This window comes from Eriocheir sinensis, chromosome 1 (genome assembly GCF_024679095.1).
Source record: "Eriocheir sinensis breed Jianghai 21 chromosome 1, ASM2467909v1, whole genome shotgun sequence".
In the NCBI taxonomy this organism is placed as follows: domain Eukaryota; kingdom Metazoa; phylum Arthropoda; class Malacostraca; order Decapoda; family Varunidae; genus Eriocheir; species Eriocheir sinensis.
Genome location: NC_066509.1, coordinates 23,518,365 through 23,542,839, shown reverse-complemented (window position 1 = coordinate 23,542,839; position 24,475 = coordinate 23,518,365). Strand labels below are relative to the sequence as shown.

General features: G+C 44.6%; 1 long non-coding RNA gene across 1 annotated transcript; it reads left to right on the top strand.

Moving 5' to 3' along the window:
- The first annotated feature begins 1,888 nt into the window (after positions 1–1,888).
- LOC126995548 (uncharacterized) lies at positions 1,889–15,342 on the top strand. The gene is made up of 3 exons (XR_007750420.1): positions 1,889–2,228; positions 14,364–14,535; positions 15,198–15,342. It is a non-coding gene; the product is annotated as an uncharacterized LOC126995548 (long non-coding RNA).
- Positions 15,343–24,475: the final 9,133 nt, after the last annotated feature.

Genomic DNA, 24,475 nt, shown 5'->3' with positions numbered 1-24,475 from the left:
ATTTGTCTTCGTTTGGTTATGCTTTCCTTTAACAATTTTTGTTTTTTTTGTTTTCTACTTTTGTTCTCATATTCTCTTTTTTTCGTGTTTTATTCAACTCGTATTTTTGTTTGTATACTTTTTCTTTCGTATATTTCTTCTTTCTTCGTAATCGTTTTAATTGTGGTTGTCTTCCTCTTTTCTGTTTTAAGTAAATTTCCGCTCTCTCTTTCTCTTCATCGCCTTACCATATTAGTTCTGATCCTCTTTCCGTCGTTCTGCTTTCTTTCATTTTACTTATAGTCCTCTCGGTCTTCTTTTTATATCCAATCTTTTTTTTCTTTTTTTACCTTCCTACGAAAATTCAAATATTATTTATTTTCTCCTGCAGTGGAAATCTTCCTCTTGATTCTATTCTTATGATTCTATCTCTTTATTCCCTATGGCTCTTTTCTTCCTCATTATTTTCCTTCCCTTTTGTCCTTATCCTCTCTTGCTTCCTTCCCTAATCCCCTTGACGGTACTCCTCCTCCTCCTCCTCCTCCGCCTCCTCCTCCTCCTCCCCCTCGTTATCCCATTCCTCTAATCCCTTTTATCCCATCCTATTTGGTCGTGTTGTATCCTCAATCGCCTTTTATTGAATTCCTCTTAGACGGCTCGTTCCCAAATCCGTTTTAGGTTATTCCTCTTCGGCGCCTCGTTCCTCTGATCCTCTTTATCTGACTTGACTTCCGCGCCTTCCACCCCTCCTGATCCTCTTTTGTTCTCTGACCTGAGCTTTATCTCTCTCGTCTTCCTTCAGGTTATCATCCTTGTGTGTGCTGCTTCTGCTCTTCCTTCTCTGGTTCTGAATCTCTTGTTCTACTTTTGCTTTTAATATGAAATATTCTTTTTTCTGAACATTCTTTTAAGTTACAAAATTATATTCCCCTTCTCTGCCTTTAGAGCTCTATCTCTTGTCTTTCTCCGAGTTCTTGTCTTTGAGTGTGCTACTTCTCTTACTTTTCTTTCTTCTCTTGTTCTGAGTTCCTTATCCTTTCTCTGCTTTCTTTCTGTTGTTTTCCTTCCTTCATTTTACAGTTTCTACTTTTCTCTCCTTTGCGTGTCTTTCCCGTTTCTTATTTTCAACGTTTGTCTTCTGTTGTTCTCCGTGTGACCTATTTCTACCGCTATCATTTTCTTTTTTGTTCCTTTTGTGAGAGGAAAGTTGTATAAAGCTGGGCTCACATACAGCCGATTTAGCGTCCCGTTCGGTCCCGATCAGTGAAAACGGCACAAAACGTGTGGCATCGTGGCCATGGTCGGCAGTAAAAATGGCTGGGGCGTGGGATCCCCACATAGCGGCGGCAGGCGGGGTCAGACACCGCCAAGTGGGGTGAGCCTCCATCTGGCGGCGCCAGGCGGGATGAAAATGGCATGAAATAACCGTAGAAATTGTGCGCCACTTGGCAACGTCGGATCATCAGCAGTCCCCGTCAGACGGGGCTCCGCCTAGGTCCCGTTTGGCCTTGTCAAGCGGGACTGCTCGTGCAATACCGCCGGCAGCGGACCCCTGCCTGATGCAGGCAGACCCACGCCTGACCCCGACGTATTTTTTGGGGGTATCGCCGTGGGGACATGTTCAGATCAAAGATGGTATGAGACGGGATGTTGTCGATCAAGACTGACCCCGTTCATAAAATTTTCTAGGTTGGTACCGAACGGGACGCTAAATCAGCAATGTGTGAATTCAGCCTAAGATCTTCGCATGAAAATAGAATATCATAAAAACGATCCTCCATAAATGTTACATCCTCATGATCATTCTTTGTTTGTATCTAAGATCAACCGTATTGCCTTATCAGTTATCTTCGAGCTTTTTCCATTTTGATCGTCTCTATAACTTTAATCCTTCCTTTCCCCACCGCTGCGTGCCCTTGATCTCCGTTCCTTTCCCCCAGAAGAGGCTCCAGCCGAGCTCCAAAACGACCCCCAGTCGAGCCGGGCCCAGACGTCCACCCAAGGAACGCCAGGCCTCCCGCTGCTCCTGCTGGGGCTTCACCGTCTGCTGGGACGCGAGGGGGCAAGAACCTGGTGCCTCTGGGTACTTATGGTGGCGTGTCTAGTGCTCCCCAACGCCATCAGGGGGACGAGTGGCCTTCAGGACTCCTCTCAGACTAGTAAAGAAGCCGAGGCATTGTTGAAAGTCGCCGCGAGGGATGAAAACAGAGTCCCTGATGTCACGCTCTTAAGAAAACAGGAGTTGAAAGGTGATTTGAGAAAACCCTTTGGGTCCTATACGCCCTCCTCTTCCTTTGAATCCTTCACCTCCTTATCCTCTTCCTGCTTCGTCTCCTATACCAAATCCTTTTCCTGTTTATCGTTGGAATCCTACACCACCTTCTCCTCCTCCTCCTCCTATTCCTCCTCCCGAAGGCACCACCATCGCCCACTCAGTGTTCCGACGTCCACGTGCTTTGATCTATCCTCCTCCTCCTCCTCCTCCTCCTCCTCCTGCCCTTCCCTCACCCACGCCTCCTGCACTTCCCCCGCCCACGCCTTCCGCCCTCAGCTCTAGTCCAAGGCGGGGCGTGTGGGAAGCTAGGCGCGGAGGACGTAGCGGCGCGGGAGTGTCTTTTTGTGTTGGTTGTCTGCGGTGGTGTGTTGGTGCGGGTGTGTTGCGGGGCGTGAAGGTGTGTGTTGTCCCTCCTCCCTCATGCATGTGTAAAAATGTGTTGCTCTTTCCTGCTCGCTGGATCACGCCACACACACACACACACACACACACACACACGCACCATATACAAATAATGTACATATAATTATAAGGTCGTGTGTACAGTTTACGCATCAGTGTGTACCTTTCTACTCCATCATCCAGTCAGGGAATACATAAACGGTCATGCATAACCGCTCATACAGTCATACATACATACATACATACATTCATACATACATACAATCATACGTAAATTCACTCGCCAGGCAGAGTGAAATAGAGAGGAAGAGAGAGAATGCAAAATCACGCCAACTGGCTCTGTATTTTTTTTCTTTACGTAAACAACCACTTTATAATGAGACTTAGACCACACGTGTTTTTTTCACTTGCCACTCTAAAGGTGTGGAAAAAAATGAAAGTAAACAAGAGATTTTAAATACAATTGATAAAACTGAATGTCAAGAAACGTTAATGATATGAAATGGAGGAGTGGAAGATGCCAACGAGAAAAGAAAAGTGAGAACCAGGAAGAAAAGGTGATTGACTTAAAAAGTTACAGAGAAAAGAAATCAAAACAGATTAAAAATTGAAAAGGAGCATCAGGGAAAACAAACCCAAAGTGTGGAAGATAGAATACACAAAATAAAGACTAAAAGAAAAATAGGTGATTGATAATGCAGGTTGATGAGAAAAAAATGAGATGGAAGAGAAAAAGTGAGATAGAAAAGATTAATATAAAAAATAGTTAGATGATGGAAAAGGAGGACAAGCGAGGAAAGAAAAAGGTGAAAAACTGCAGATGAAAACTGGAAAGGAAACGGAAATTACGCAAATCTAAATTAGAATACAAAAAAAGAGGAAGAAAAAAAGAAAAAAAGGAAGGGACACTCAACAAGGAAGAAATGTGCAGGTATGAAATTAAAGTGCAAACGTGATCAATTATTTTTGGTTTTGTGGAAATAGGATAAAGATGCAAACAGTGGAAAGGAATATTGGAACGCATGAAAAGAAAGATTTAAAAAAAAATATATGAGAAGAACGTAAACAGCCAATGCGAAAGAAAAGGAAGAACTTATTGATGTTGAAACTCGTGAAAGATTGGAAAAGATCGAAATTATAAAAGACTAAGACTCATGAAAAGGAAGCTGTAAAAGATAACAATCCAACTAACGTGAACAAATTAAATGAGCAAATACTGGAGAAATTTCGAGGGGCAAAAGGACTTTATAAAATTCATCTGTTACTGTAAACAATTGGTCTTATCTTAGTGGAAGTGAAATAAAGGTCAGTAATTTAATGAACAATTTGAAGCAATGAAAAAAAGAAATATGTAACGAGATGAATAATTACTGCCTGACTTTCAAATTCTGAAAATTCTGAAGATAAAAACCTGATTTGAAAAGACTGAAACAAGTAAAAAAGAAAGAGCAAAAGAATATCAGGAGGGACTTAACAAACACGTTAGAGAAGAAAAAATAAATATTCTCGAGGAAGGATGTGGAGTTATTGAATTAGACTTAATATGATACAAGTTTTTCGGCTCTGTGGAAATGTAAGAGATGAAAAAGAAGGACTGAAACTCACGCAGGAAAAGAACAGATATGAAATTAAACTGTGAAGACGATCAATGACTCTCTCTCTGGCTGGTGCGGATGAAATAGAGATGAGGAAAAAAGGATGTAATTGTTAGCCCAAGAATGAGAGAAATACAAAAAGATAAATAAAAGAAATGAGTAAAGGAGGACTGACACTCGCGGAAAAGAAAGAATAAAAACCTTGTGGAATTAAACTGTGACGATCAGTGACTCACCCTCTGGTTCATGGAAATGGGAAACTAAAAAGAAATAAAAACGGTAAGATAACAACGATAAAAAGCAAAGATAAGAAGAAAAAAAAGGAAAAGATAAAAGTCCAGACAAAAATAAATTATTAGTTCAAGAAGATTGTTAAATCCCTTGCTCTCGATTACGCTTGGAATTTGTGTTATCAATGAAACAAATAAAACAAGAGAAAGAAGATTAATTAAATGCTTTGTAAATTAAACTTCGACGCTGTAATCCATTAAAGATACGCGAGAACGATGAGGAAATAACAAAAGCAAATTAGCAAATGAACCAGTTACTGTTGGCAATCATTTATTTTCTATCAATTAAGTGGTTTCTGTGTAAGGTAAAGAGTGAAAGAAAATGAGATACAATAAAATTTCTGAACGTTTGATATTTTCTCTCTCTCTCTCTCTCTCTCTCTCTCTCTCTCTCTCTCTCTCGTGACCTGAATACACATACACAGAACATCGTTTTAAAATATGCATCTTTCCTCTTTATCTCCCCCACGCCTACTCCTCCTCCTCCATCATAAGCAGCAAAATCCACGAAAAGATCGTTAGAGACAAACTTGTCAGTTTTCTAGAGGACAATAATATGATACCGGATACCCAGCACGATTTCCGGAATAAGCGTTCCTGCCTAACGAATCTACTGGACTTCTTCCAAGGTATATAATAAAACTGAGACCATCACATCCCAAGCGATGTCATATATCTAAACTTCCAAAAGCCTTTCACAAGGTACCACATGAGCGACTCCTAACGAAAATACAGCCAGCGAGTATAGGAAGCAACCTTTGCGTGGATAAGAGATTGGCTCACCAGTAGAAAACAACGAGTGTTGCTCAACGGGCAGGCTTCTGAGTGGCTTCCAGTCACTAATGGAGTACCGCAAGGGTTAGTTCACCAACGTTCTCCTAAAATATTTCCACCACACAGCCGTGTGAGGAACGACTCAAGCGGCTCAACCTCTTTACGCTGGAACACGGACGCTTACGAGGAGGTATGATACAAGTGTTCAAGTACCTGAAAGAGTTCAGTAACATCCACTACTCCAAGTTTTTCGAGAAACAAACTAACTTGAAAACTAGAAACAACGGTGTACCTATTCAAGCAAGGCGATGTAATACAGCCATTGGCAGGAGTTTCTTTTAAGACCGAGTCATCCGACATTGGAAAAGTTGGAAAGTTTCGTTTAGTCGGCGAAACATCTGTGGTCATATGCCAGAGAGAGACATTAGGGGAAGGAATTATAGGAGAAGGGAACAGATCCCAGGAGACGGGACACAACCCCTTATTAATACCTGGTACTCATTTACTGCTGGGAAAAACCGCACAAATTTTTCCACTCCACCCGGGAATCAAACCCAGGCTCTCTCGGTTGTAAGTCGAGTGTGCTAACCACTGCACCACGAAGCCCCCTACAGACATTGGAACAACCTCCCTGCAGAAGTAGTAAGTGCGAACACAATCAACTCCTTTTAAAGTCGCACAGACGATTACTTCGTCCCAACAGGAGTAAACTGAACGTACGTACCGGGGTGTTGTGGTCCCTCTGCTGGCGCGAAGTGACCGTCAAGCAGACCAGATCACCAGAGCGGGCAACCTCGTAACAAGTCAGTAGGCTTCTTATTGCCTGCCTTCCCATGTTTCCATGTTTGATGTTTCCTCCTCCTCCTCCTCCTCCTCCTCTTTCTCCTTTTTAACACAATACTCTGTCTTTTTCTTTAAGAACATAAGAACAAAAGAACATAGGAGTCTGCAAGAGGCCGGTAGGCCTGTACGAGGCAGCTCCTCTGAACCTAGGCTCCCGTGTAGCTCCCGTGTATCTGACCCCACCGAATATCGCTGTCTATGAATTTATTTAATCTATTTTTGAATGTGAGAATTGTATTGGCACTCACCACATGACTGCTAAGCCTATTCCACTCATCCACCACCCTGTTTGTAAACCAATTTTTGCCTATGTCCCTGTTGAATCTGAATTTATCCAGTTTAAACCCATTATTTCGTGTCCTATCCGGTTTTCTTACCAACAAAACCTTATGAATGTCTCCCTTATTAAAGCCCTTCATCCATTTATAAACCTCGATCATGTCTCCACGCACCCTTCGCCTTTCCAGAGAGTGCAAGTTTAACTGTTTGATTCTTTCCTCGTATGGCAAGTTTCTCAACCCCTGAATCATCTTAGTCATCCTCCTCTGAATCGATTCTAACATTTTGATATCCATTCTATAGTAAGGTGACTAGAACTGATCCGCATAGTCAAGATAAGGTCTAACTAATGCTAAAAATATTTTGAGGAAGACTTCGGGGCTTCTGTTGCTTACGCTCCTTGAACTAAATCCCAGTACCCTATTTGTTCGATTTCTAGCTTGAATGCATTGTGCCCTTGGACGGAGATCAGAGCTCACTAAGACCCCTAAATCCCTCTCCAACCCAGAACTGCTTATGAGAGTGTCATTTAAGCAATAGTTATGTAAGGGGTTGTTCCTACCTACACTCAGAATACTGCATTTCCCTACATTGAACTCCATCTGCCATTTATCCGCCCAGTCATACAATCTGTTTAGTTCACCCTGGATAATGCTAACGTCCTGATCCGACTCAATTACTCTACCGATCTTGGTATCATCTGCAAACTTACTGACATCACTCCTAATTCCTGTATCTAAGTCATTGATAGAAATAATAAACAAAAGTGGACCTAATTCCGAACCTTGTGGGACCCCACTCGTAACACATCCCCAGTCATATCTTTTACCATTGATTTGCACTCTTTGCTTCCTATTGCTAAGCCACAACGTGACCCAGTTCAAAGCTTTACCCTCTACTCCGTGAGCCTGTAATTTAAGCAACAGTCGCCCATCCCTTTCTCTACGTCTTTATCATCCGCCTCTTCTTCCCCATCATTCCTTCACTACCTCTTCGTCCTTTCTTTCCCTGTCTCATAGTTTTTCCACCATCTCTTCCTCCTCCTGTTGTTTCTCTTTGAAGTTGTGATGTTCAAGGGCTCTTAACACCTTGAAAAGAGGAACTGAGGGACGAAAGAAGAGAACCAAAGAGGCGGAAAGAAAAGGAAAAGGCTGAAGAGGAGGAGGAGGAGGGGTGAAGGAAACGGGACTGGGAGGGGAAGAGGGGGAAGGAGAGGAGGAGGAGGTGCAAAAAAAGGGCTGCAAGGAGACGGCTGAAGGGAGGTGAAGGAATATAAAATGGGTGCGATAAAGGAAAGGCAATCCACAAAACATGACAAAAGTTGAGTTAAAAAAAATTAATATAGGAGATCCATAGAGATTCTAATTATTTTCAAATTTATTGTACTGGAATTAGGAGACATGCGGCTCGGAATAAAATGCATACTACTATACACCATCCTTAACAGTGAATGCTTAAATGCTGGAATAACGGTGTCAGGGGTGTCAAACTCACGGCCCACATGACAAATTTGGCCATGGGATGTTCATGAGTGGCCCGATGAGCCTGTTTCGTTGCTAGGGGTCCACAGGTGAAAGAGTGACTAGAAAAGGGGGAACGGGACAAAAAAGGTTGGGAACCACTCGGGTAAAATAAAACACACATTGAGTTTAGAGAACAAAGGAAGGAAAGGAGAGATATAAGGGGAAAGAAAGGAGCGTGTGAAAAATCCAAAAATGTCTATGAATCTTCAAGAAAAAGATGAATGATAAAGAAGGAGGAAGAAGAAGAGAAGGAGCAAGAGGAAAAGAGAAAGAAGGGAAAAGGAATCGGAGAGTAGTTGGAAATTTAAATTGAAAAGATGAAAAATAGGAAATGGGACAGATGAAGAAGGATGAGAAGGAGAAGAGGAGGAGGAAGAGGAGAAGGAGGAGAAGGAGGAGGAGGATAAGGAAGATTAAGGAGACAGAATGCAATATCACATGAGGAGAGGAATGTGTTACTAAGAGTGTGAGTGTGAATATGTGTGTGTGTGTGTGTGTGTGTGTGTGTGTGAATTGAGAGAGAGAGAGAGAGAGAGAGAGAGAGAGAGAGAGAGAGAGAGAGAGAGAGAGAGAGAGAGAGAGAGAGAGAGAGAGAGAGAGAGAGAGAGAGAGAGAGAGAGAGAGAGAGAGAGAGAGAGAGAGAGAGAGAGAGAGAGAGAGAGAGAGAGAGAGAGAGAGAGAGAGAGAGAGAGAGAGAGAGAGAGAGAGAGAGAGAGAGAGAGAGAGAGAGAGAGAGAAAGAGAAAGAGAGAGATAGAGAAAGAGAGAGAGAGAGAGAGAGAGAGAGAGAGAGAGAGAGAAGAGAACTGCGACTTGATCCTTTAAACTGCATAGTGAAGATTATCAAATCTTATGTGAACTCCACCAAAAGGATTCTCAAGCTACACCTGGCCTGGAGTGTGTGTGGGCGTGCAGGTGTGTAGGCGTGCAGGTGTGTGGGCGTGCAGGTGTGTGGGCGTGCAGGTGTGTGGGCGTGCAGGTGTGTGGGCGTGCAGGTGTGTGGGCGTGCAGGTGTGTGGGCGTGCAGGTGTGTGGGCGTGCAGGTGTGTGGGCGTGCAGGTGTGTGGGCGTGCAGGTGTGTGGGCGTGCACGTGTGGGCGTGCAGGTGTGTGGGCGTGCAGGTGTGTGGGCGTGCAGGTGTGTGGGCGTGCACGTGTGTGGGCGTGCAGGTGTGTGGGCGTGCAGGTGTGTGGGCGTGCAGGTGTGTGGGCGTGCACGTGTGTGGGCGTGCAGGTGTGTGGGCGTGCAGGTGTGTGGGCGTGCAGGTGTGTGGGCGTGCAGGTGTGTGGGCGTGCACGTGTGGACTCTTCACACATGGCTGCTCACGGCTCCCCAGGTGGCTCCGACAGGTGAGAAAAAGTTGATTACTATGCCAGGTATGCGAGGCCACGAGGAGGGGAAGAGTGTGCGGAGATAGTGAGAGGAGGAGGAGAAGGTGGAGGAGGAAGAAGAGGAGGATGAAACATGGATACATTGACGAGCAGGCAGCAGAAAGTCTATTGGCTCATTGCGAGGCTGCCTGCTTTCAGTGATTTAATCAATCCGTCAGCCATAAAAGTGGCTTACGGGAATGATTAAAGCACTTATGTACGTACTCGTGGATACGTTTAGTTCACTTCCGACGCAGCAAAGTGACGGCCAATGCGACTTTTAAAGGAGTTGATTGTTTCCGCACTAACCACCCCTGCAAGAAGGCTGTTCAAGTGGTGGACGACTCTGTTCGAAAAATAATCCCTGCCGATATCCGTACTGCGTCGCTTCGCTTGAATTGTTTTACCGTTGCTTCTAGTTCTCAGGTTTGTTTGTAGCGTGAAGAGTTTGGAGTGATCGACATTGCTGAACTTGTTCAGGTACTTGCAGACTTGTATCAGGTCTCCCCGCAGTCGTCTCTTTTCCAACGTGAAGAGGTTGAGTCGCTTGAGTCGTTATTCGTAATTTTTTTTTTTTTTACAACAAAGGAGACAGCTCAAGGGCAACAAAAAGAATGTACAGAAAAAATAGCCCGCTAGTCGCTATTCCCACAATAGACAAAAGGAAAAAGTACGCAAAAGAGAGGTCAATTTCGGGTGGAGAGGTGTCTTGATACACTCTTCTTAAAAGAGGTCAAGTCATAGGCAGGAGGAAATACAGACGACGGAAGGCTGTTCCAGAGTTTACCAGTGTAAGGGATGAAAGAATGAAGATGCTGGTTAACTCTTGCATAAAGGGTTTGGACAGTATAGGGATGAGCTAGAGTAGAAAGTCGAGTGCAGCAGGGTCGTGGGAGGGGTGGAGGCATTCAGTTAGCAAGTTCAGAAGAGCAGTCAGCATGAAAATATTGATAGAAGATAGAAAGAGAAGCAACATGGCGGCGGAATTTAAAAGGTAGAAGATTGTCAGCATGATGAGGGGAGTTGACGAGACGAAGACTCAATGTCATTAATGGTGGTATCATTTTCGTAGCCCGTCGATGTACCCTCTCGAGTAATTCAATGTCTTTCTTGTAATAAGGGGACCAGAATTGCACGGCGTATCCCAGATGGGGCCTTACCAGCGAATTATACAAGGATAACATAACTCCTGGCGTCTTATATTCGAAGTTCCCCAAAGATGAGGAGAAGGACGAGGAGGAGGAGGAGGAGGAGGAGGAGGGGCTGTGGAGGAGGAAGAGGAGGTGGAGTGAAAAGGATCGAGAAGAGGAAGATAAATATTGGGGAGTAGAATGGGGAGAGGAGTATGTAGAATAAATATGAGAAAATGTATAAAAAAGAGGAATGTGAATGACAAAGAGAAAAAAACATATATTAGAGGTGTAGGAGAATGAAAGGAGGAGGAGGAAATGGAAAATCAATCGGCAAGCAAGAATAACGAGGAGGCCACGGAGGAGAAAGATGAGGAGGAGGAAGAGGAGGAGGAGGAGGAGGAGGAGGAGGAGGAGGAGGAGGAGGAGGAGGAGAGGGTTAAGTGGATTAGTGTTAATTGGACTGGAGGAGAGTCAGGTGATGTCGGCAGGTGAGAAGGGGAGGATAAGCAGGTGCATAATTTACTCTCACTGTTACGTCCACACATTTATACGTACATTCACCTACATAGACGCACTCCACCAACATACATTTAAACTCTCAGACACAGGTTTATAATTTATTACTTATTATCATCATTCTCATCCTCAGCCATTATAATGATTGGTCAGTTAGTAAGTCTACAAAATTTGCCTTCTTTTTAACGTGCTGCCTTTACGCCGGTAGGCTGTCTTGAGGGGCCTCTTGGACGACCCAGCCCGTTAGTGGCGCAGGCGAGTTTTATCTATAGTGGCTGCCGTGGTATATGACTCTTGCGTGGCCCATGCTGCCCCCCGGTGCTCCACTTGAACGATTACGCTGAAGTCAGGGTTGATTGAAGATCTGGCCAGCATGTGGGTAGTCTTCCGCCACTCGGCGATGGTTTGAAAAATCAGCGTGTTTCGGCGGGACTCGAACCCAGGTCCACGGCCTCACCACGCCCGCACGCTGACCACCCGGCCACCGCCTCCCGCCTGATATATGATTATTGAGTTTGGGTTCTGTCTTTCCTTGTACAAATAATGATCCACAGAAAAACTTCAATGTATGATAACATAAACATACTACAGAATTTATCATCATTCAAATATTCAAACATACACACATACATACATGAAAAACACAGGCATATGTACAGTCGACGATAGAGAGTAGTGTCACGGTTTTCAGAATGTTTAGTCTGGTGGCGGTATCTGGCAACTATACCACGGTGACGCATTCACTGGCGATGTTAGTGACGCGTATCAGTGTGTACCGTGTGTGTGTGACCGTGAAATTATAATATTGTATAATATTATATTATATTATAATATAATGCAGTTAGAAATATACCAGATTACAAGAATTCAATTTAGAAATGCGATAATGAATGTCTTCTACATGATGATGATGATGATGATGACGAGGTAAAACATCACGAACAGTCTGAAACACTTTTTCTTATTAAACTTTGAAAATACCGTGTGCAATGCTGTCCTTCACAGAGGCAGGCAGTGACTAATGCTCCTTACCATCAAACAGCAAATAGGCTTGAGGGTCTGTTTAACTCGCAGCCTTAATTCCCGTCACTATAAAGCCTCAAAGACAATTCAGATCATCAAAAATCTAAAATTATTTCTCCGTGAAGATTACGTAATATCTACTAGTAAGTGTGTGTGTGTGTGTGTGTGTGTGTGTGTGTGTCGCTGACTAGCTGACCCCTTGTCGCTGATGGACATGTCTCCCGTCCCCACTCAGCCTCTCTCTCTCTCTCTCTCTCTCTCCTATTTTTTAGGTATTAAAAATTATACGTTTCCTCAGCCACTGACGTGACAGCTCAACTGCAGTGCCTGCGGACATAAGGGCTTTGATAGAATACCGCTGCTCCAGCCAAGGCCCGCGGTCGACGGCGCCATCATGTGAACGTTTATAGCCTATTATTACGTATAATTTTTTTTATAAAGAACAAGATCTCGGCTGCCAGGAATTTTTTGTTTTTGGTTTAAAGGCATAACAATCTCCCCTAATAAGTGCAGTATATTTTTAAATGTATCATAGTTTGATAAACAACTTAAAGTTGCTCTTGACTAAATTTGAACGAAACTAAAAGCTCGTGTCAAAATGTAGCGACAGAGCCTAAAGAAAAAATATTTATTAAACGTTAGCGACGGGCACTTTTGATAAATATCCATCTTAAAATTATGAAGAGTGCACCTGTGACCACCAATCACCACAACAGTACGATTTCGATAGGATATAATAATTTTCATGTCGCGTGGAGGGGTTGCCAGATGTCGCTTTCTGAACGAAACTACTGGACAGTGTGACACTACTCTCTATAGCCGACTGTACATACACATTTACATTCATACACACAGACATATACCAATACAGTAATAACATACACACATACATACAATTATACAAACAAACATACACATCCGTTCATTCATACACACAAATACATAAACAAACATACACACATACAAACAATTATACAAACACACAAACATTCTCATTACGGCGTGCATATAATTTTTGGTGGTAATCTGATTCGTATTACTAAAAAAAGAAAAAAAAGAGCAAAACGCAATCACGCGAAATTACGAAAATGCGATAAAACCGAAACCTAAACCCGTCGATAAAAGAATGAGTATTGCCAAATGATGAAAAACTGGATTTGAAAAACACAGACGACTGAAGAAAAAAATAGATGAGATTGTTTTTATCCTCTCTCTCTCTCTCTCTCTCTCTCTCTCTCTCTCTCTCTCTCTCTCTCTCTCTCTCTCGTGAAGGTTCTAGTTCCTGCACGCCCACACACCTGCACGCCCACACACCTGCACGCCCACACACCTGCACGCCTTCACATCTGCACGCCCACACACACTCCAGGCCAGGTGTAGCTTGAGAATCCTTTTGGTGGAGTTCACATAAGATTTGATCCTCTTCACTTTGCAGTTTAAAGGATCAGTCAGTTCTCTTCTCTCAATTCTCTTTTCTCTCTCTCTCTCTCTCTCTCCTCCTCCTCCTCCTCCTCCTCCTTTCATATCGCTCAAGAGTAAGGAAAGAAAGCGGAAGAGTACGAGAGAGGGAACGTGCCAAGAAGAAAAGGAAGAGTGGTGACGAACACTGAAGCGAGGCAAATAAAGAATATTCAAGCAAGTTGAAGGAAAGATAAGGTGAAGGAGTGAAGGGAAAAATGGATCAAGAAAACAAGAGGAAGGGAACAACGATGGGAAGGAAGTTGTTGAGGCGTTGCTGAGATGGACATCCGACGGCCGTGGTTTACTGCCGACGGGTGACAGATGTCGGGGAGGGAGCCAAGTGTTTTGAAATATCCAAAACTGTCGGCGTGTGGCCTGACGTCGGGAGGCGTCGGGAGTCAAGATCGTGAATGTGTGACACTGCCCTTGGTTGTCTTTGGTGCATGTGTTCCTCATAACAGATTATACCACACAGTGTTTGGCTGGTGTGTGTCGAGGCTTTGTTCCCTTTTTCCTTACTATGCATGGAAGAGAAGTTGCTGCTCGCCATCAGTATCAATCCTGTTGGTCAAATGCAAGAGGAACACAGTGATGATTAAAAGAAAACTGTTTCCCGGTGCTTTCCTGAAGTCATGACCATTTTCACTTCATTTCAAAGTGCTGCCTTTGGCCCCTTATCTGGTGTTCACTGCGTAATGGTTTGTTCTCCAGGAACAGCTGCATTGCATGTATGTATAAACAGGAAGATGGGATAATTAACAAAATTAGAGTACATAAGAATAATGGAAAATGTTGAATAACTTTCAAGGGCTTTTATAGTTTGGGTTCTATATACTAAAACTTCTGGGAGGCTGTGAAATTATAAGCTTGAACAGGTTATAATATGTGTGTACTGTTTTAGGTCCCCAAACTGTGTGTGGAGGAAAATATCAACGGCATCCCGAGTAACGACAGCAGCACCCAGCCGGTGGCCACACAAGCTGCACGCAAGATGCTCTCAGCCCGCCCCTAGATGCCACCCCGGATGCCGGCCTGGTGCACCCCCTTGTACGCCTCCTGGAGAGGGCAGACAAGTGAGTGTGGGCTGAGTGCTGTAACCAGAGGCCAGGGTTCAGGATGTCTATTTATCCTCTTTATAAATGAAACTTTCAAGAGAGGAATACCAAGGCTTCTCAAACTGAAACTGATCATTCTTTTGACATGTATTAAGGCCATAGGAGCAGCAGTTGTGTTCACTTATTAATTTGTTTTGCTCTTTAGCTGCCTCCTTTAGTTTATAAGTAAACTGAATTCCTATTGTGCCAATGTGAAGTAAGGAAAATGTTCTAGATACGAATGCCAAATGGTTTGTACAAACTGGCGACCATTACTGTTACGTGTAGGATCACTTCGCGACGAACTTGTGCACCTGCGCGTCATCTGATCATTTCTGATGGCTGACAAGCGCCCTGCCGCAGCCCCTGCCTGCACGTTCTACACTGTTCCATCTGTCCAATTCAGAAATAATAGCAAGGTTAAGCATTCTGTGGCATCCAGCCCTGAGTTGTATCGTTCCTGCTGTGAGGGTCTCGGGTTGAAAAACGTGAAGGGGAACAGAAAGTCCTAAGATGAAAAGAAGGATGCAGAAAAGGGTGTCGCTTCTTGACAGAATCTTTGTTTTTACGTTGTATGAACAAGTATTTTTAGTTTGAAGTTTGTTCCTGCATGTAATCCACGGTGTTTGCCTCCCCAACAGCCTCGGGCGCTGTCGTGTCGTTCGTCAAGCTGCTCCGCTCACCGCACACCAACGTGGCATGCAGAGCAAGCCGTGTGGGCGCCGGGAAACACTGCTGGCGATGGCCCCAAACTCAGAGACTTCGTCATTAAGGCTGGCATTGTACAACGTCTTCTGGAACTCATTAGACCAGACACAGAGGTAAGTTCACGAGGATGTTTTCTCACATTTTATAATGGGATGCTCTACCAGTCAGTGATGTATTCTTTCTTCACTTCAAAACTCAAGCACAAAGTGGACAGTAAACTACTGCTTATAAGAGAAAGGAAAAATACATTGATCATCAGAACAAATTGTCTTCAATATCTTCAGTCCTGAAGCATCACTGCATCATAATGAATGTATTGCTGAGTGTAGATACACAGGTCTTTGTTGAGCAGGCATGAAAAGGCGGCACCAGGTGGAAGGCCACAGCCACAGACGGCAGGCCAGTGCTGTTACACAATACGGTGATGGAGGCAGTGGTAGTGAACAGGGTTATAACTTGTTGGCTGCTGGAAGGTGTTTGAAGGATGGGTACTTTGAATTATGAGGAACTAATAAAGTAATGTAAAGGCTAGAGTTCTATTCTCAGGTCTGAGGACATGTATCTTAACATAAATTCCTTAGTCATTCATTCATTATTGTCTTAGAATACACAATAAGACCCAGTGAGGTGATGCCCCACTCGGACCGCTTCCTGCATGCATCAGTTATTTGTGTGTCATACCAGTGGGAGTGTAAAACAGTCACCAAAAGTATTGTAGGTTAACATGGCTCGTTAATATTCACCCAGCAAAGGGTTATAAATGTGTTCATCTTCTCAGACTGCCGAGATCAACGAGGTGGACCGCCCTGGGCCAGATGACTGAGGAGTGCGGCGGACTGGACAAGACTGAGGACTGCAGCACCACGACAACGAGGCCGTGTACGAGAAAGCCCTGGATGGATATCATCGAGAAGTGTTCCGGCGAGGAGGAGGGCCCTGAGGTGAGCAGCCCCACCAGTGGCCAGGCGTACGACTTCTCTGCCGTGAACAACGTGCCTGAGGGTGGATTTTCTTTCTAGGACTTCAGTGTGTGTGTCTGGCAAGGGAGGAGCAGCAGCAGGCAGGGTGTGTGTGATCCACGGCGGAATAATGTGATAATGTATCTAACCGTCGATCTCACTTGTCTAAGTGGCCTCTGCAGCATGTTTTACTGGGCCTTCAGTGGACCCGCTGGTGCCTCAATGTTTTACTGGGCCTTCAGTGGACCCGCTGGTGCCTCAATGTTTTACTGGGCCTTCAGTGGACCCGCTGGTGCCTCTGTGTTTTACTGGGCCTTCAGTGGACCCGCTGGTGCCTCAATGTTTTACTGGGCCTTCAGTGGACCCGCTGGTGCCTCAATGTTTTACTGGGCCTTCAGTGGACCCGCTGGTGCCTCAGTGTTTTACTTGGCCTTCAGTGGACCAGCTGGTGCCTCTGTGTTTTACATGGCCTTCAGTGGACCAGCTGGTGCCTCAATGTTTTACTGGGCCTTCAGTGGACCTGCTGGTGCCTCAATGCTTTACTGGGCCTTCAGTGGACCGCTGGTGCCTCAATGTTTTACTGGCCTTCAGTGACCTGCTGGTGCCTCAATGTTTTACTGGGCCTTCAGTGGACCTGCTTGTGCCTCAATGTTTTACTGGCCTTCAGTGACCCTGGTGCCTCTGTGTGTGTTTCAAAATTGTTTGCTTGATAGGCTGAAGCTTGAGGAATTATATGGACTACTTTTCATATTAGGTAATGGCTTTTTTACCTCTTTTTATTCATCCAATAAATTTAACTTTATAAACTGCCTAATGCATTTGACTCAAATGTTATTTTGTAATAAGGGACCAAATAAATTCCTGCCAGATGATGAAAAATCTGATCATCCAGCTCAATGTATCCTTCTCAACCTGTCAAAGATATTTTCCTATATCAATAAAGTTAAAATAAGTTGTCTTGGTGCAAATTATTCTCCAAATGTTATAAAAAGTTTCTTCACTCCTTTTATAGAAAAGGGATTTTTTTTTCATGTTAGGCTGAGGACACTTGTGAAGTACTGTGGGTTATCAAGTGTACAGAGTAGTGTTGAGGGTTGGGTTTACTTTCCTTTGAGTTTTCATTCTCACGTACAGACACCCTGGCAGACCTGAACGCTGAAGACTGCGTCGCGGGCCTTGCCAGTTGACTTAAGTCCAAATTTCGTATCGGCAAGTCTGGGACCACCTCCTATATCTCAACAACTACAGCAGCCACTGGGAAGACCATTGCGCTATAGTTTGAGGGTCTATCGACAATAGGTTAGGTGTGGTTAGCACTTTAATCCGACGTATAAGTAACAAAATAACAAAAGACGGTGCAAACTCAGACGGTCCGAACTTTTATTTCCCAATTGTGCAAAAACTAAGCAACCTAGAACAACGGAACTCAATTAATTATGATGTCGCAAGCACTGCGCGTTTGATGATTACCGAGTGCGCGTCGCTGTTCTTACTTCCGCCACTCTTCACTTTCCTTCCCGTTACGTTTGTTACTACATCCCTCCACTGTTCCTGCACATCGGATGTAAATGCCGATATCAATTACCTCTCTCCAACACACAAACACCGACGGGAGCTTCAGGAAATATAAAATGTACGTGACATTAAAACAACAACAACAACAATAATATTTACAACAACAAAAAAGGCAAGAACCAAAAATCTGCACACAAAGAGAGAACAAATGATATGAGCGATAGGGGTTCCAATACTACTACTACTAATACTGATACTAATACTACTAATACTATTCTACTTATGGAACTGTAATATATAAACAGAGTGAACGTGCAATCAAATTTAAGTACCGAAAGCAACACACACACACACACACACACACACACACACAAACACACACACAAGCAAGGCCCCAGATGGTTTGCACATTTTTACAACATTTTCCAGGAATATTCATCATTCAGGGAACATGCAGGCGGCTCCGGCAGGGGAGGGAGGGGAGGGGACGGGGGGAGGCATGGCGGGAGAGGTGGTGGCAGTTGACGGGAGAGGGAGAGGAGTGGGAGGCAGGGTGGGGTTGGGTAGTGGGTGCCAGGGTGGTGGAAGGGAGGGGGTGTTTGAGAATGGCGGGAGGAGGTGGAGTGAAGGTTTTGGTGGAAGGGTTAAAAGGTGGAAGGGTCACAGGGGGAGGTGGCTAAGGTGACAGGGTGGGTGGAAAGGTGGAAGGGTAGTAAGAGGCATGGAAGGTGGAAAACAGGGTGGGTGGGTGAGTGGATGGGTGAATGTAGGGGATGCGGAGGATAGGGTGAATGGGTGAAGTGATAGCAGGGTAGTGGAGAGGGGGTAGGTGTCAGAATGCGTGGCAGGGTGGAAGATGAAGAGGTGGCTGCTGTGTGACCAAGTGGATTAGAGTGATGGATGAGTGGCAGGGTGGTTGCAGGGGATGTGGAGAGGGAGGGAGGTTGGTAGTTCGATATCTGGCAGAGTAGGAGATGGAGTGAGGGATGGATGGCAGGGGTGGAAGAGGGAGTGGAGGATGGGTGGCAGGGTGGTGGCAGGGTGGCGGCAGGGCGGCGGCTGGGTGATGGCAGGGTGGCGGCAGGGTGGCGTGGTTGCGGCGGCGGGTGCTCGCCCATCGCGGGAATATCACTCTCCGGCAGCTGCGGGGCATCGCTGACGTGGCCTGGCGGGGGAGCTTTTTCCTGCCCTGCCCGCGCGTTATTACTCCCCCTCGCCGCGACCTTTCTTGCCCTTCACATGCTCGTGCTTCTCTATAATTACCACCACTACTATTATTACTACTACTTCTGCTACTGTTACTGCCCCTCTAACTGCTATTACTACGACTGTTCGAAAGGTTGTGGCCGAGATATGGGTACAAGTAAGTGCTGTTCATGACGTTATCGCGTGCCCTTAGCCTGCCACTACTGCTACTACTTCCCTGACTGCTATTACTACTACTACTCAAAAGATCGTGGCCGAGATATGGGTACAAGTAAGTGCTGTTCATGACGTCATCGCGTGCCGAGGATCAGAATCACGCGTGGGATCCGTCAGTCGTGATTTAGGTTCCAACTCTCGACATGGGCGGCACTTAAGGAGCAGAAAAAGGCTTAAGAGGCGCTCCTATAATATTTAAGTGCCCAACACGCACTTCAGGTTCCCTCAGAGCCAGCCACAGAGTACGGAGACACTGTAATGGCAAACACGTGCATCAGAGTTAGTGTGTTTATCGAGCAGGGAAGGTTTTGGGATCGTACTGGTTAGTGATGGATCACTGTGGTTCATGTTCCACACCCTCGCTGGTTCTGGCGTGTGGTGTGGGCGTGTGGCTCACTGTTTAGCTCTTCCTTTCTCTTTTATTTCGTGTTACTTGTTTTTTTCTTTTTTTCTTCGTGTTTTTTGTCCACTTTCACCTTTTTCTTTTTTCTCTTCCTTTTCTTCTCAGTTATACTTTCTCCTCCAGTCCTTTTCATAACTATTAGTCTCCTTCCCTCTCGTTTTGCTTTTTTCTTCTTTCCTTTTTCATTTACTTCGTGTTTTTTGTCCATTTTTCTCCTTTTCTTTTTTATCTTGTTGTTTTCTTCGTTCGTTATAGTTTTTCCTCCATTCCTTTCTCTTAACTTTTATTCTCTTTCCCTCTCATAGCATTTTTGTTTTCCTTCCTTCTCTTCTTCACCTTCTTCAGCTTTCAACATTCATTACTTCTGCGTGCTAATAACTTCTACAACCTAATTTCTCTAAGCTAATATCTCTTTTAACAGTGTCTTAAGATAAAATAAGTTAAACCCTTTATCACCTCCTCTAGTTGAATCTTCCCTTTATACTGCCCCTTCATATTTGCTATTCTCCCTATTCCCTTTCATCTCTTCGCCTCCCCCCATTGCCTTAAGACACCAGACGCCGAGAACGGGCTCAGTCATGCTGGTGAACACGTTATAGGTACTGGGCCTGTCAAGCTGTTTCAGGAATGACGTGTGTGGCTTCCTGGGGGCTGGGGAGGATTTTCTAGGAGCGGCGCAGCAACGGTGGTGTGACGGGTACAGGCGAGATCTTTGGAGGTAGAAACATCTTGGGTACATGCAGCCTTGTGTGGATCGAGGCTGGCAGAAAAGCTAACATCAACAAGAACAACACAACTCTACGATTCCTACCACCCCCCTCCTACCACCACAACCACCACGGCTATTACTACAACATCTACTTCTGTACGACAACACCAACCACTAGTACCGCTATAACCAATCCTTCCTTTCACCCTTTACCTCCGCACAGCAACGGTCCGCCCTCAACCTTCCTGCCGCAGCCTTTACAAGCGCGGGACAGAACAAAACAGAGCCTCAAGTACTTACCCGGCCGAAGAAGCGTGTCTGTATGACGCCAAAACACTGCATCACGGAGGGAGGGAGGGAGGGAAGGAGGGAGGGAGGAAGTGCAGGTGTGAGGTGTGAGGCTGCCCCGTCTGTCCCCCTCCGCTAACCCCCTCAAGATGACTCTCCTCGTCTGCCGCTCGCTGCCTCTGTTCGTGTGAGAAATGCTGTCATGAGGAGATTGGTAAATGGTTGACGGAGTAATTATATAGCTAGGTAATTAACGAGCTGACTTAACGAAAAAATAAATAAATACATAAATAAGTGGATAAATAAGTATAACAATAAGTACAAAAATGACATAGTGAAGTCAACACAAAAAAAGACCAAAGGATAATATTGTTAAAAGGAAGATAGACCGATAAAGATAAAGATAGATAGAGACAGACAGATAAATATGTGAAAGAAACAATTAGGAAAACAAAACAAAAAAAATGGGGATGAAACGATCTTTACAACAACTCCAATGATGATGATGATAATAATAATAATAATAATAATAATAATAATAATAATAATAATAATAATAATAATAATAATAATAATAATAATAATAATAATAATAATAATAATAATAATAATAATAATAATAATAATAATAATAATAATAATAATATTAATAATAATAATAATAATAATAATAATAATAATAATAATAATAATAATAATAATAATAATAATAATAATAATAATAATAATAATAATAATAATAATAATAATAATAATAATAATAATAATAATAATAATAATAATAATAATAATAATAATAATAATAAGGCGTGGAGGTGATCGTGCACACGTTAGGAACTATAATGTATGTCTGTGTGTCTGTCCGTCTGTCTGTTCTTTTGTTGGTTAGTATGGTGGAAGGGAAGTGGCTAGAGTCCCTTGATAGAGTCCCGACAACCTAAGATTTGGACGCCATAATTGGCCCTGTTTTTCGCCGCGCTTTTCAAACGCTAGCACACGCTCTCTTTTGTATTTCTGTTTCACAGCCATACGGGTCGTCCACTGAAACTGAGCACACTTGTGTCAGACCTGCACACCTTACTCTAACAGCCCGCAGGGAGCCAGCAGCCAACGAACTCTGGGAAAGTAAATAAGAGACAGTTTGTGGCTACACAAACAGGTGTCGCCATCCCACCTTTACACCCTTATACTTTACCATAATTTGGTCACCAGCCGTTGTAATGTGCCGTAAGAAGGTGACAGGAGATTATTATTAGCCTTACGATCAGCTACTGTCTCAGTATAGGCACTCAGTAACCCACGTAGCCTGTGATATAGGCATGTCACGGCGGACTGCTGACGACCTTGAGAGGCTCCAGCATTCAGAGGGTACTGAGACTTCACACAAGTCTGGGTGCTTCTCTTCTAGTATTGCTACTGTGATGGATGGACTTAACAATACTTATCGCTGTAAAACATTATCGGCAGCAGTTTGGGAAGTCTTTCTACTACCTACATATCCCTTTATCGCCTGACCCTTGCCTGCAGGGAGGGACGCTGCCTCCTGGACGTCATGAGCCTTGATATACTTGTCATGGGCCACGTGGCTGACACACTACCCAAGCTCCATCAATGCAAAGGCACTTTGCTTCCTTTCCGTTACCTGCTTGCAGAAAACTTTAGCATATGGAGAGAAAATTAGTGTAAAGTACTTACGTGGGGGTGAAGGGGGCTCTGATTCCATTACTCGCCGTGCTGCTATCTTTATTGTGTTAACACACACACACACACACACACACACACACAAGGATGTAGTTGCTGCAATAAATCTAATTTTTGTGCGTTTCCAAGGTATTGTGAGGATAAGTTATCAATGAGTTCAATAACATTTGATTTAATTTGATTTATTTAAAATACTTACGCATTGTTGATTGAAAAATAATACAATAAAATACTAAGGCCATGTAAACGTGTTCCATTTTGCTTGAGGGTCAAAATAGGTTTAGAGAATATTGTAGGAAAATGTCTTCAACATATTATAATGACATTGGAACCAATGAAAATGAAGACTGTGCAACCTTATATATTAGGCTATTAAATAAAGATGCACTCATAACCCAACCTAGAGGAGTTTCTAGCTGAAGAGCCTCCACATGAGCAAATAGTAACCTAACCTATCACCGCTGAAATAGTATTATTTCCCCGCATTTTAAAATCTCAGATACGAGTAATAATAATGGAAACGGTTACCAGAGTGATGATTAGCAAATAAAAAAAAAAAAATATATTAACTTTTAGAGTGAGTTGGGTGTGATTCTAGAGTTTTACCAAGACAGGTATGGCTCATCGAAAGCTAGCTTCTGTTCATTAAACTCTTGTAACACGTCCAGCCTATTAGACTGGCCTTGATGAGACTGTGAAATATCCATTGTGAGTCTGTAATAACAGTTAGAGCCCTGTGGGAGAGATCACATTCAATAATTTTGGCCATAAGGGCCACAGCTTCCCTCATCAGCTTCGATGTCTGGACCTGAGGTGAGCGATTGTTTCAGTCCTTGTAGCTGTGTCTCTCTCACAATGATTTCCATAGACAGTACACAGGGAGGGCGGTTATGACAGCAAGACACACACAATGGCAGTGTGTGTGTCTTGCTGTCATAACGATGGTTTTCTCCCAAGACGACTGCCTGTTAGCACACCTCTGTCTGTCTTCTCAGCGGCCTTGCAGTTAAATTATACACTTTGTGTCCCCTCTGTGGCATGTTGCTACAGCCGAAGGCTAGGCAGCAAGGCATTGTTACATTAAAAAGCAGCCGAATCCACCTCCAAAAGAGGTAAAATTATGTTTTTAGTACCTCCTTCAGAGTCGGCGCGGTGCTCGAAGGGCCAATAATGGCGCCCAGCAGCCTTATGCACAGGGCCGCCTGTGTCGGGACTCTCTCTATCAAGGGACTCTAGAAGTGGCGTGAAGGTCTTGGTGGAAGAGCTACAGCGGGAGTTTGGCTAAGGTGACAGGGTGGAAGGGTGGAAGGGAAGCAACAGCCACGGGAAGTGAAAAACAGGGTGGATAGACGGATGGGTGCAGGTGATGTGGAGTATGAGGTGAAAAGGTGAAAGGATAGCAGGGTTTCAGGGGTAATGGAGAGGAGGTGGATGGGTGTATATCTAGGAGGAGGGATGGGAGGATGTGACAGGGTGGAATGAAGGAGTGACGAATGGGTGGCAGGGTGGAGTACGGTGCTGGATGAGTGGCAAGGTGGTACTGGAGGATGTGGGGAGGGAGATGCTGGGTGTATCGTTGCCACGGTGGAAGAGAGACTGATGGAGGAGAGAGCGCTGGGTAGTTGCAAGGTAGTGGAGTGGCTGGAGGGGGGGGGGGTGAAGCGGTGCCAGGGTTGATGAAGGAGCGGCGGCAGGGTCGGCGTGGTGGCGGCGGCGGGTGCTCGCCCATCGCCGGAATATCACTCTCCGGCAGCTGCGGGGCATCGCTGACGTGGCCGCCTCCTTCCAGGCGCCGGCCAGCCTCCCCCAGCACCCGCGGCGCCGGCGGACGCTGACCGTCACCCGGATGGGCGCGGCCTCCACGCTGCACCCGCCCACGGGCGCATCCACCAAGCAAGTGCCGTAGACGGCACGTCGGATCTCCTCTTTGCGGAAGGTTTTGGCTGCCATTTAAATGTTTTTGTTGTGTGACTTCAAAGAGAAGGAACCTGCGGCAAGTTAAGCCAATAACAGATGGTAGCGGCAGCCCCCCCCCCCCCCTCACAGACACAGACACGCCCCCCTCCACACACAACACAACACAACACAACACACACTTACAATACAATACAATGCACTACAATACAACACAACACAATACATACACATACACAATACAATACAATGCACTACAATATAACACAACACAACACAATACATACACATACACACACA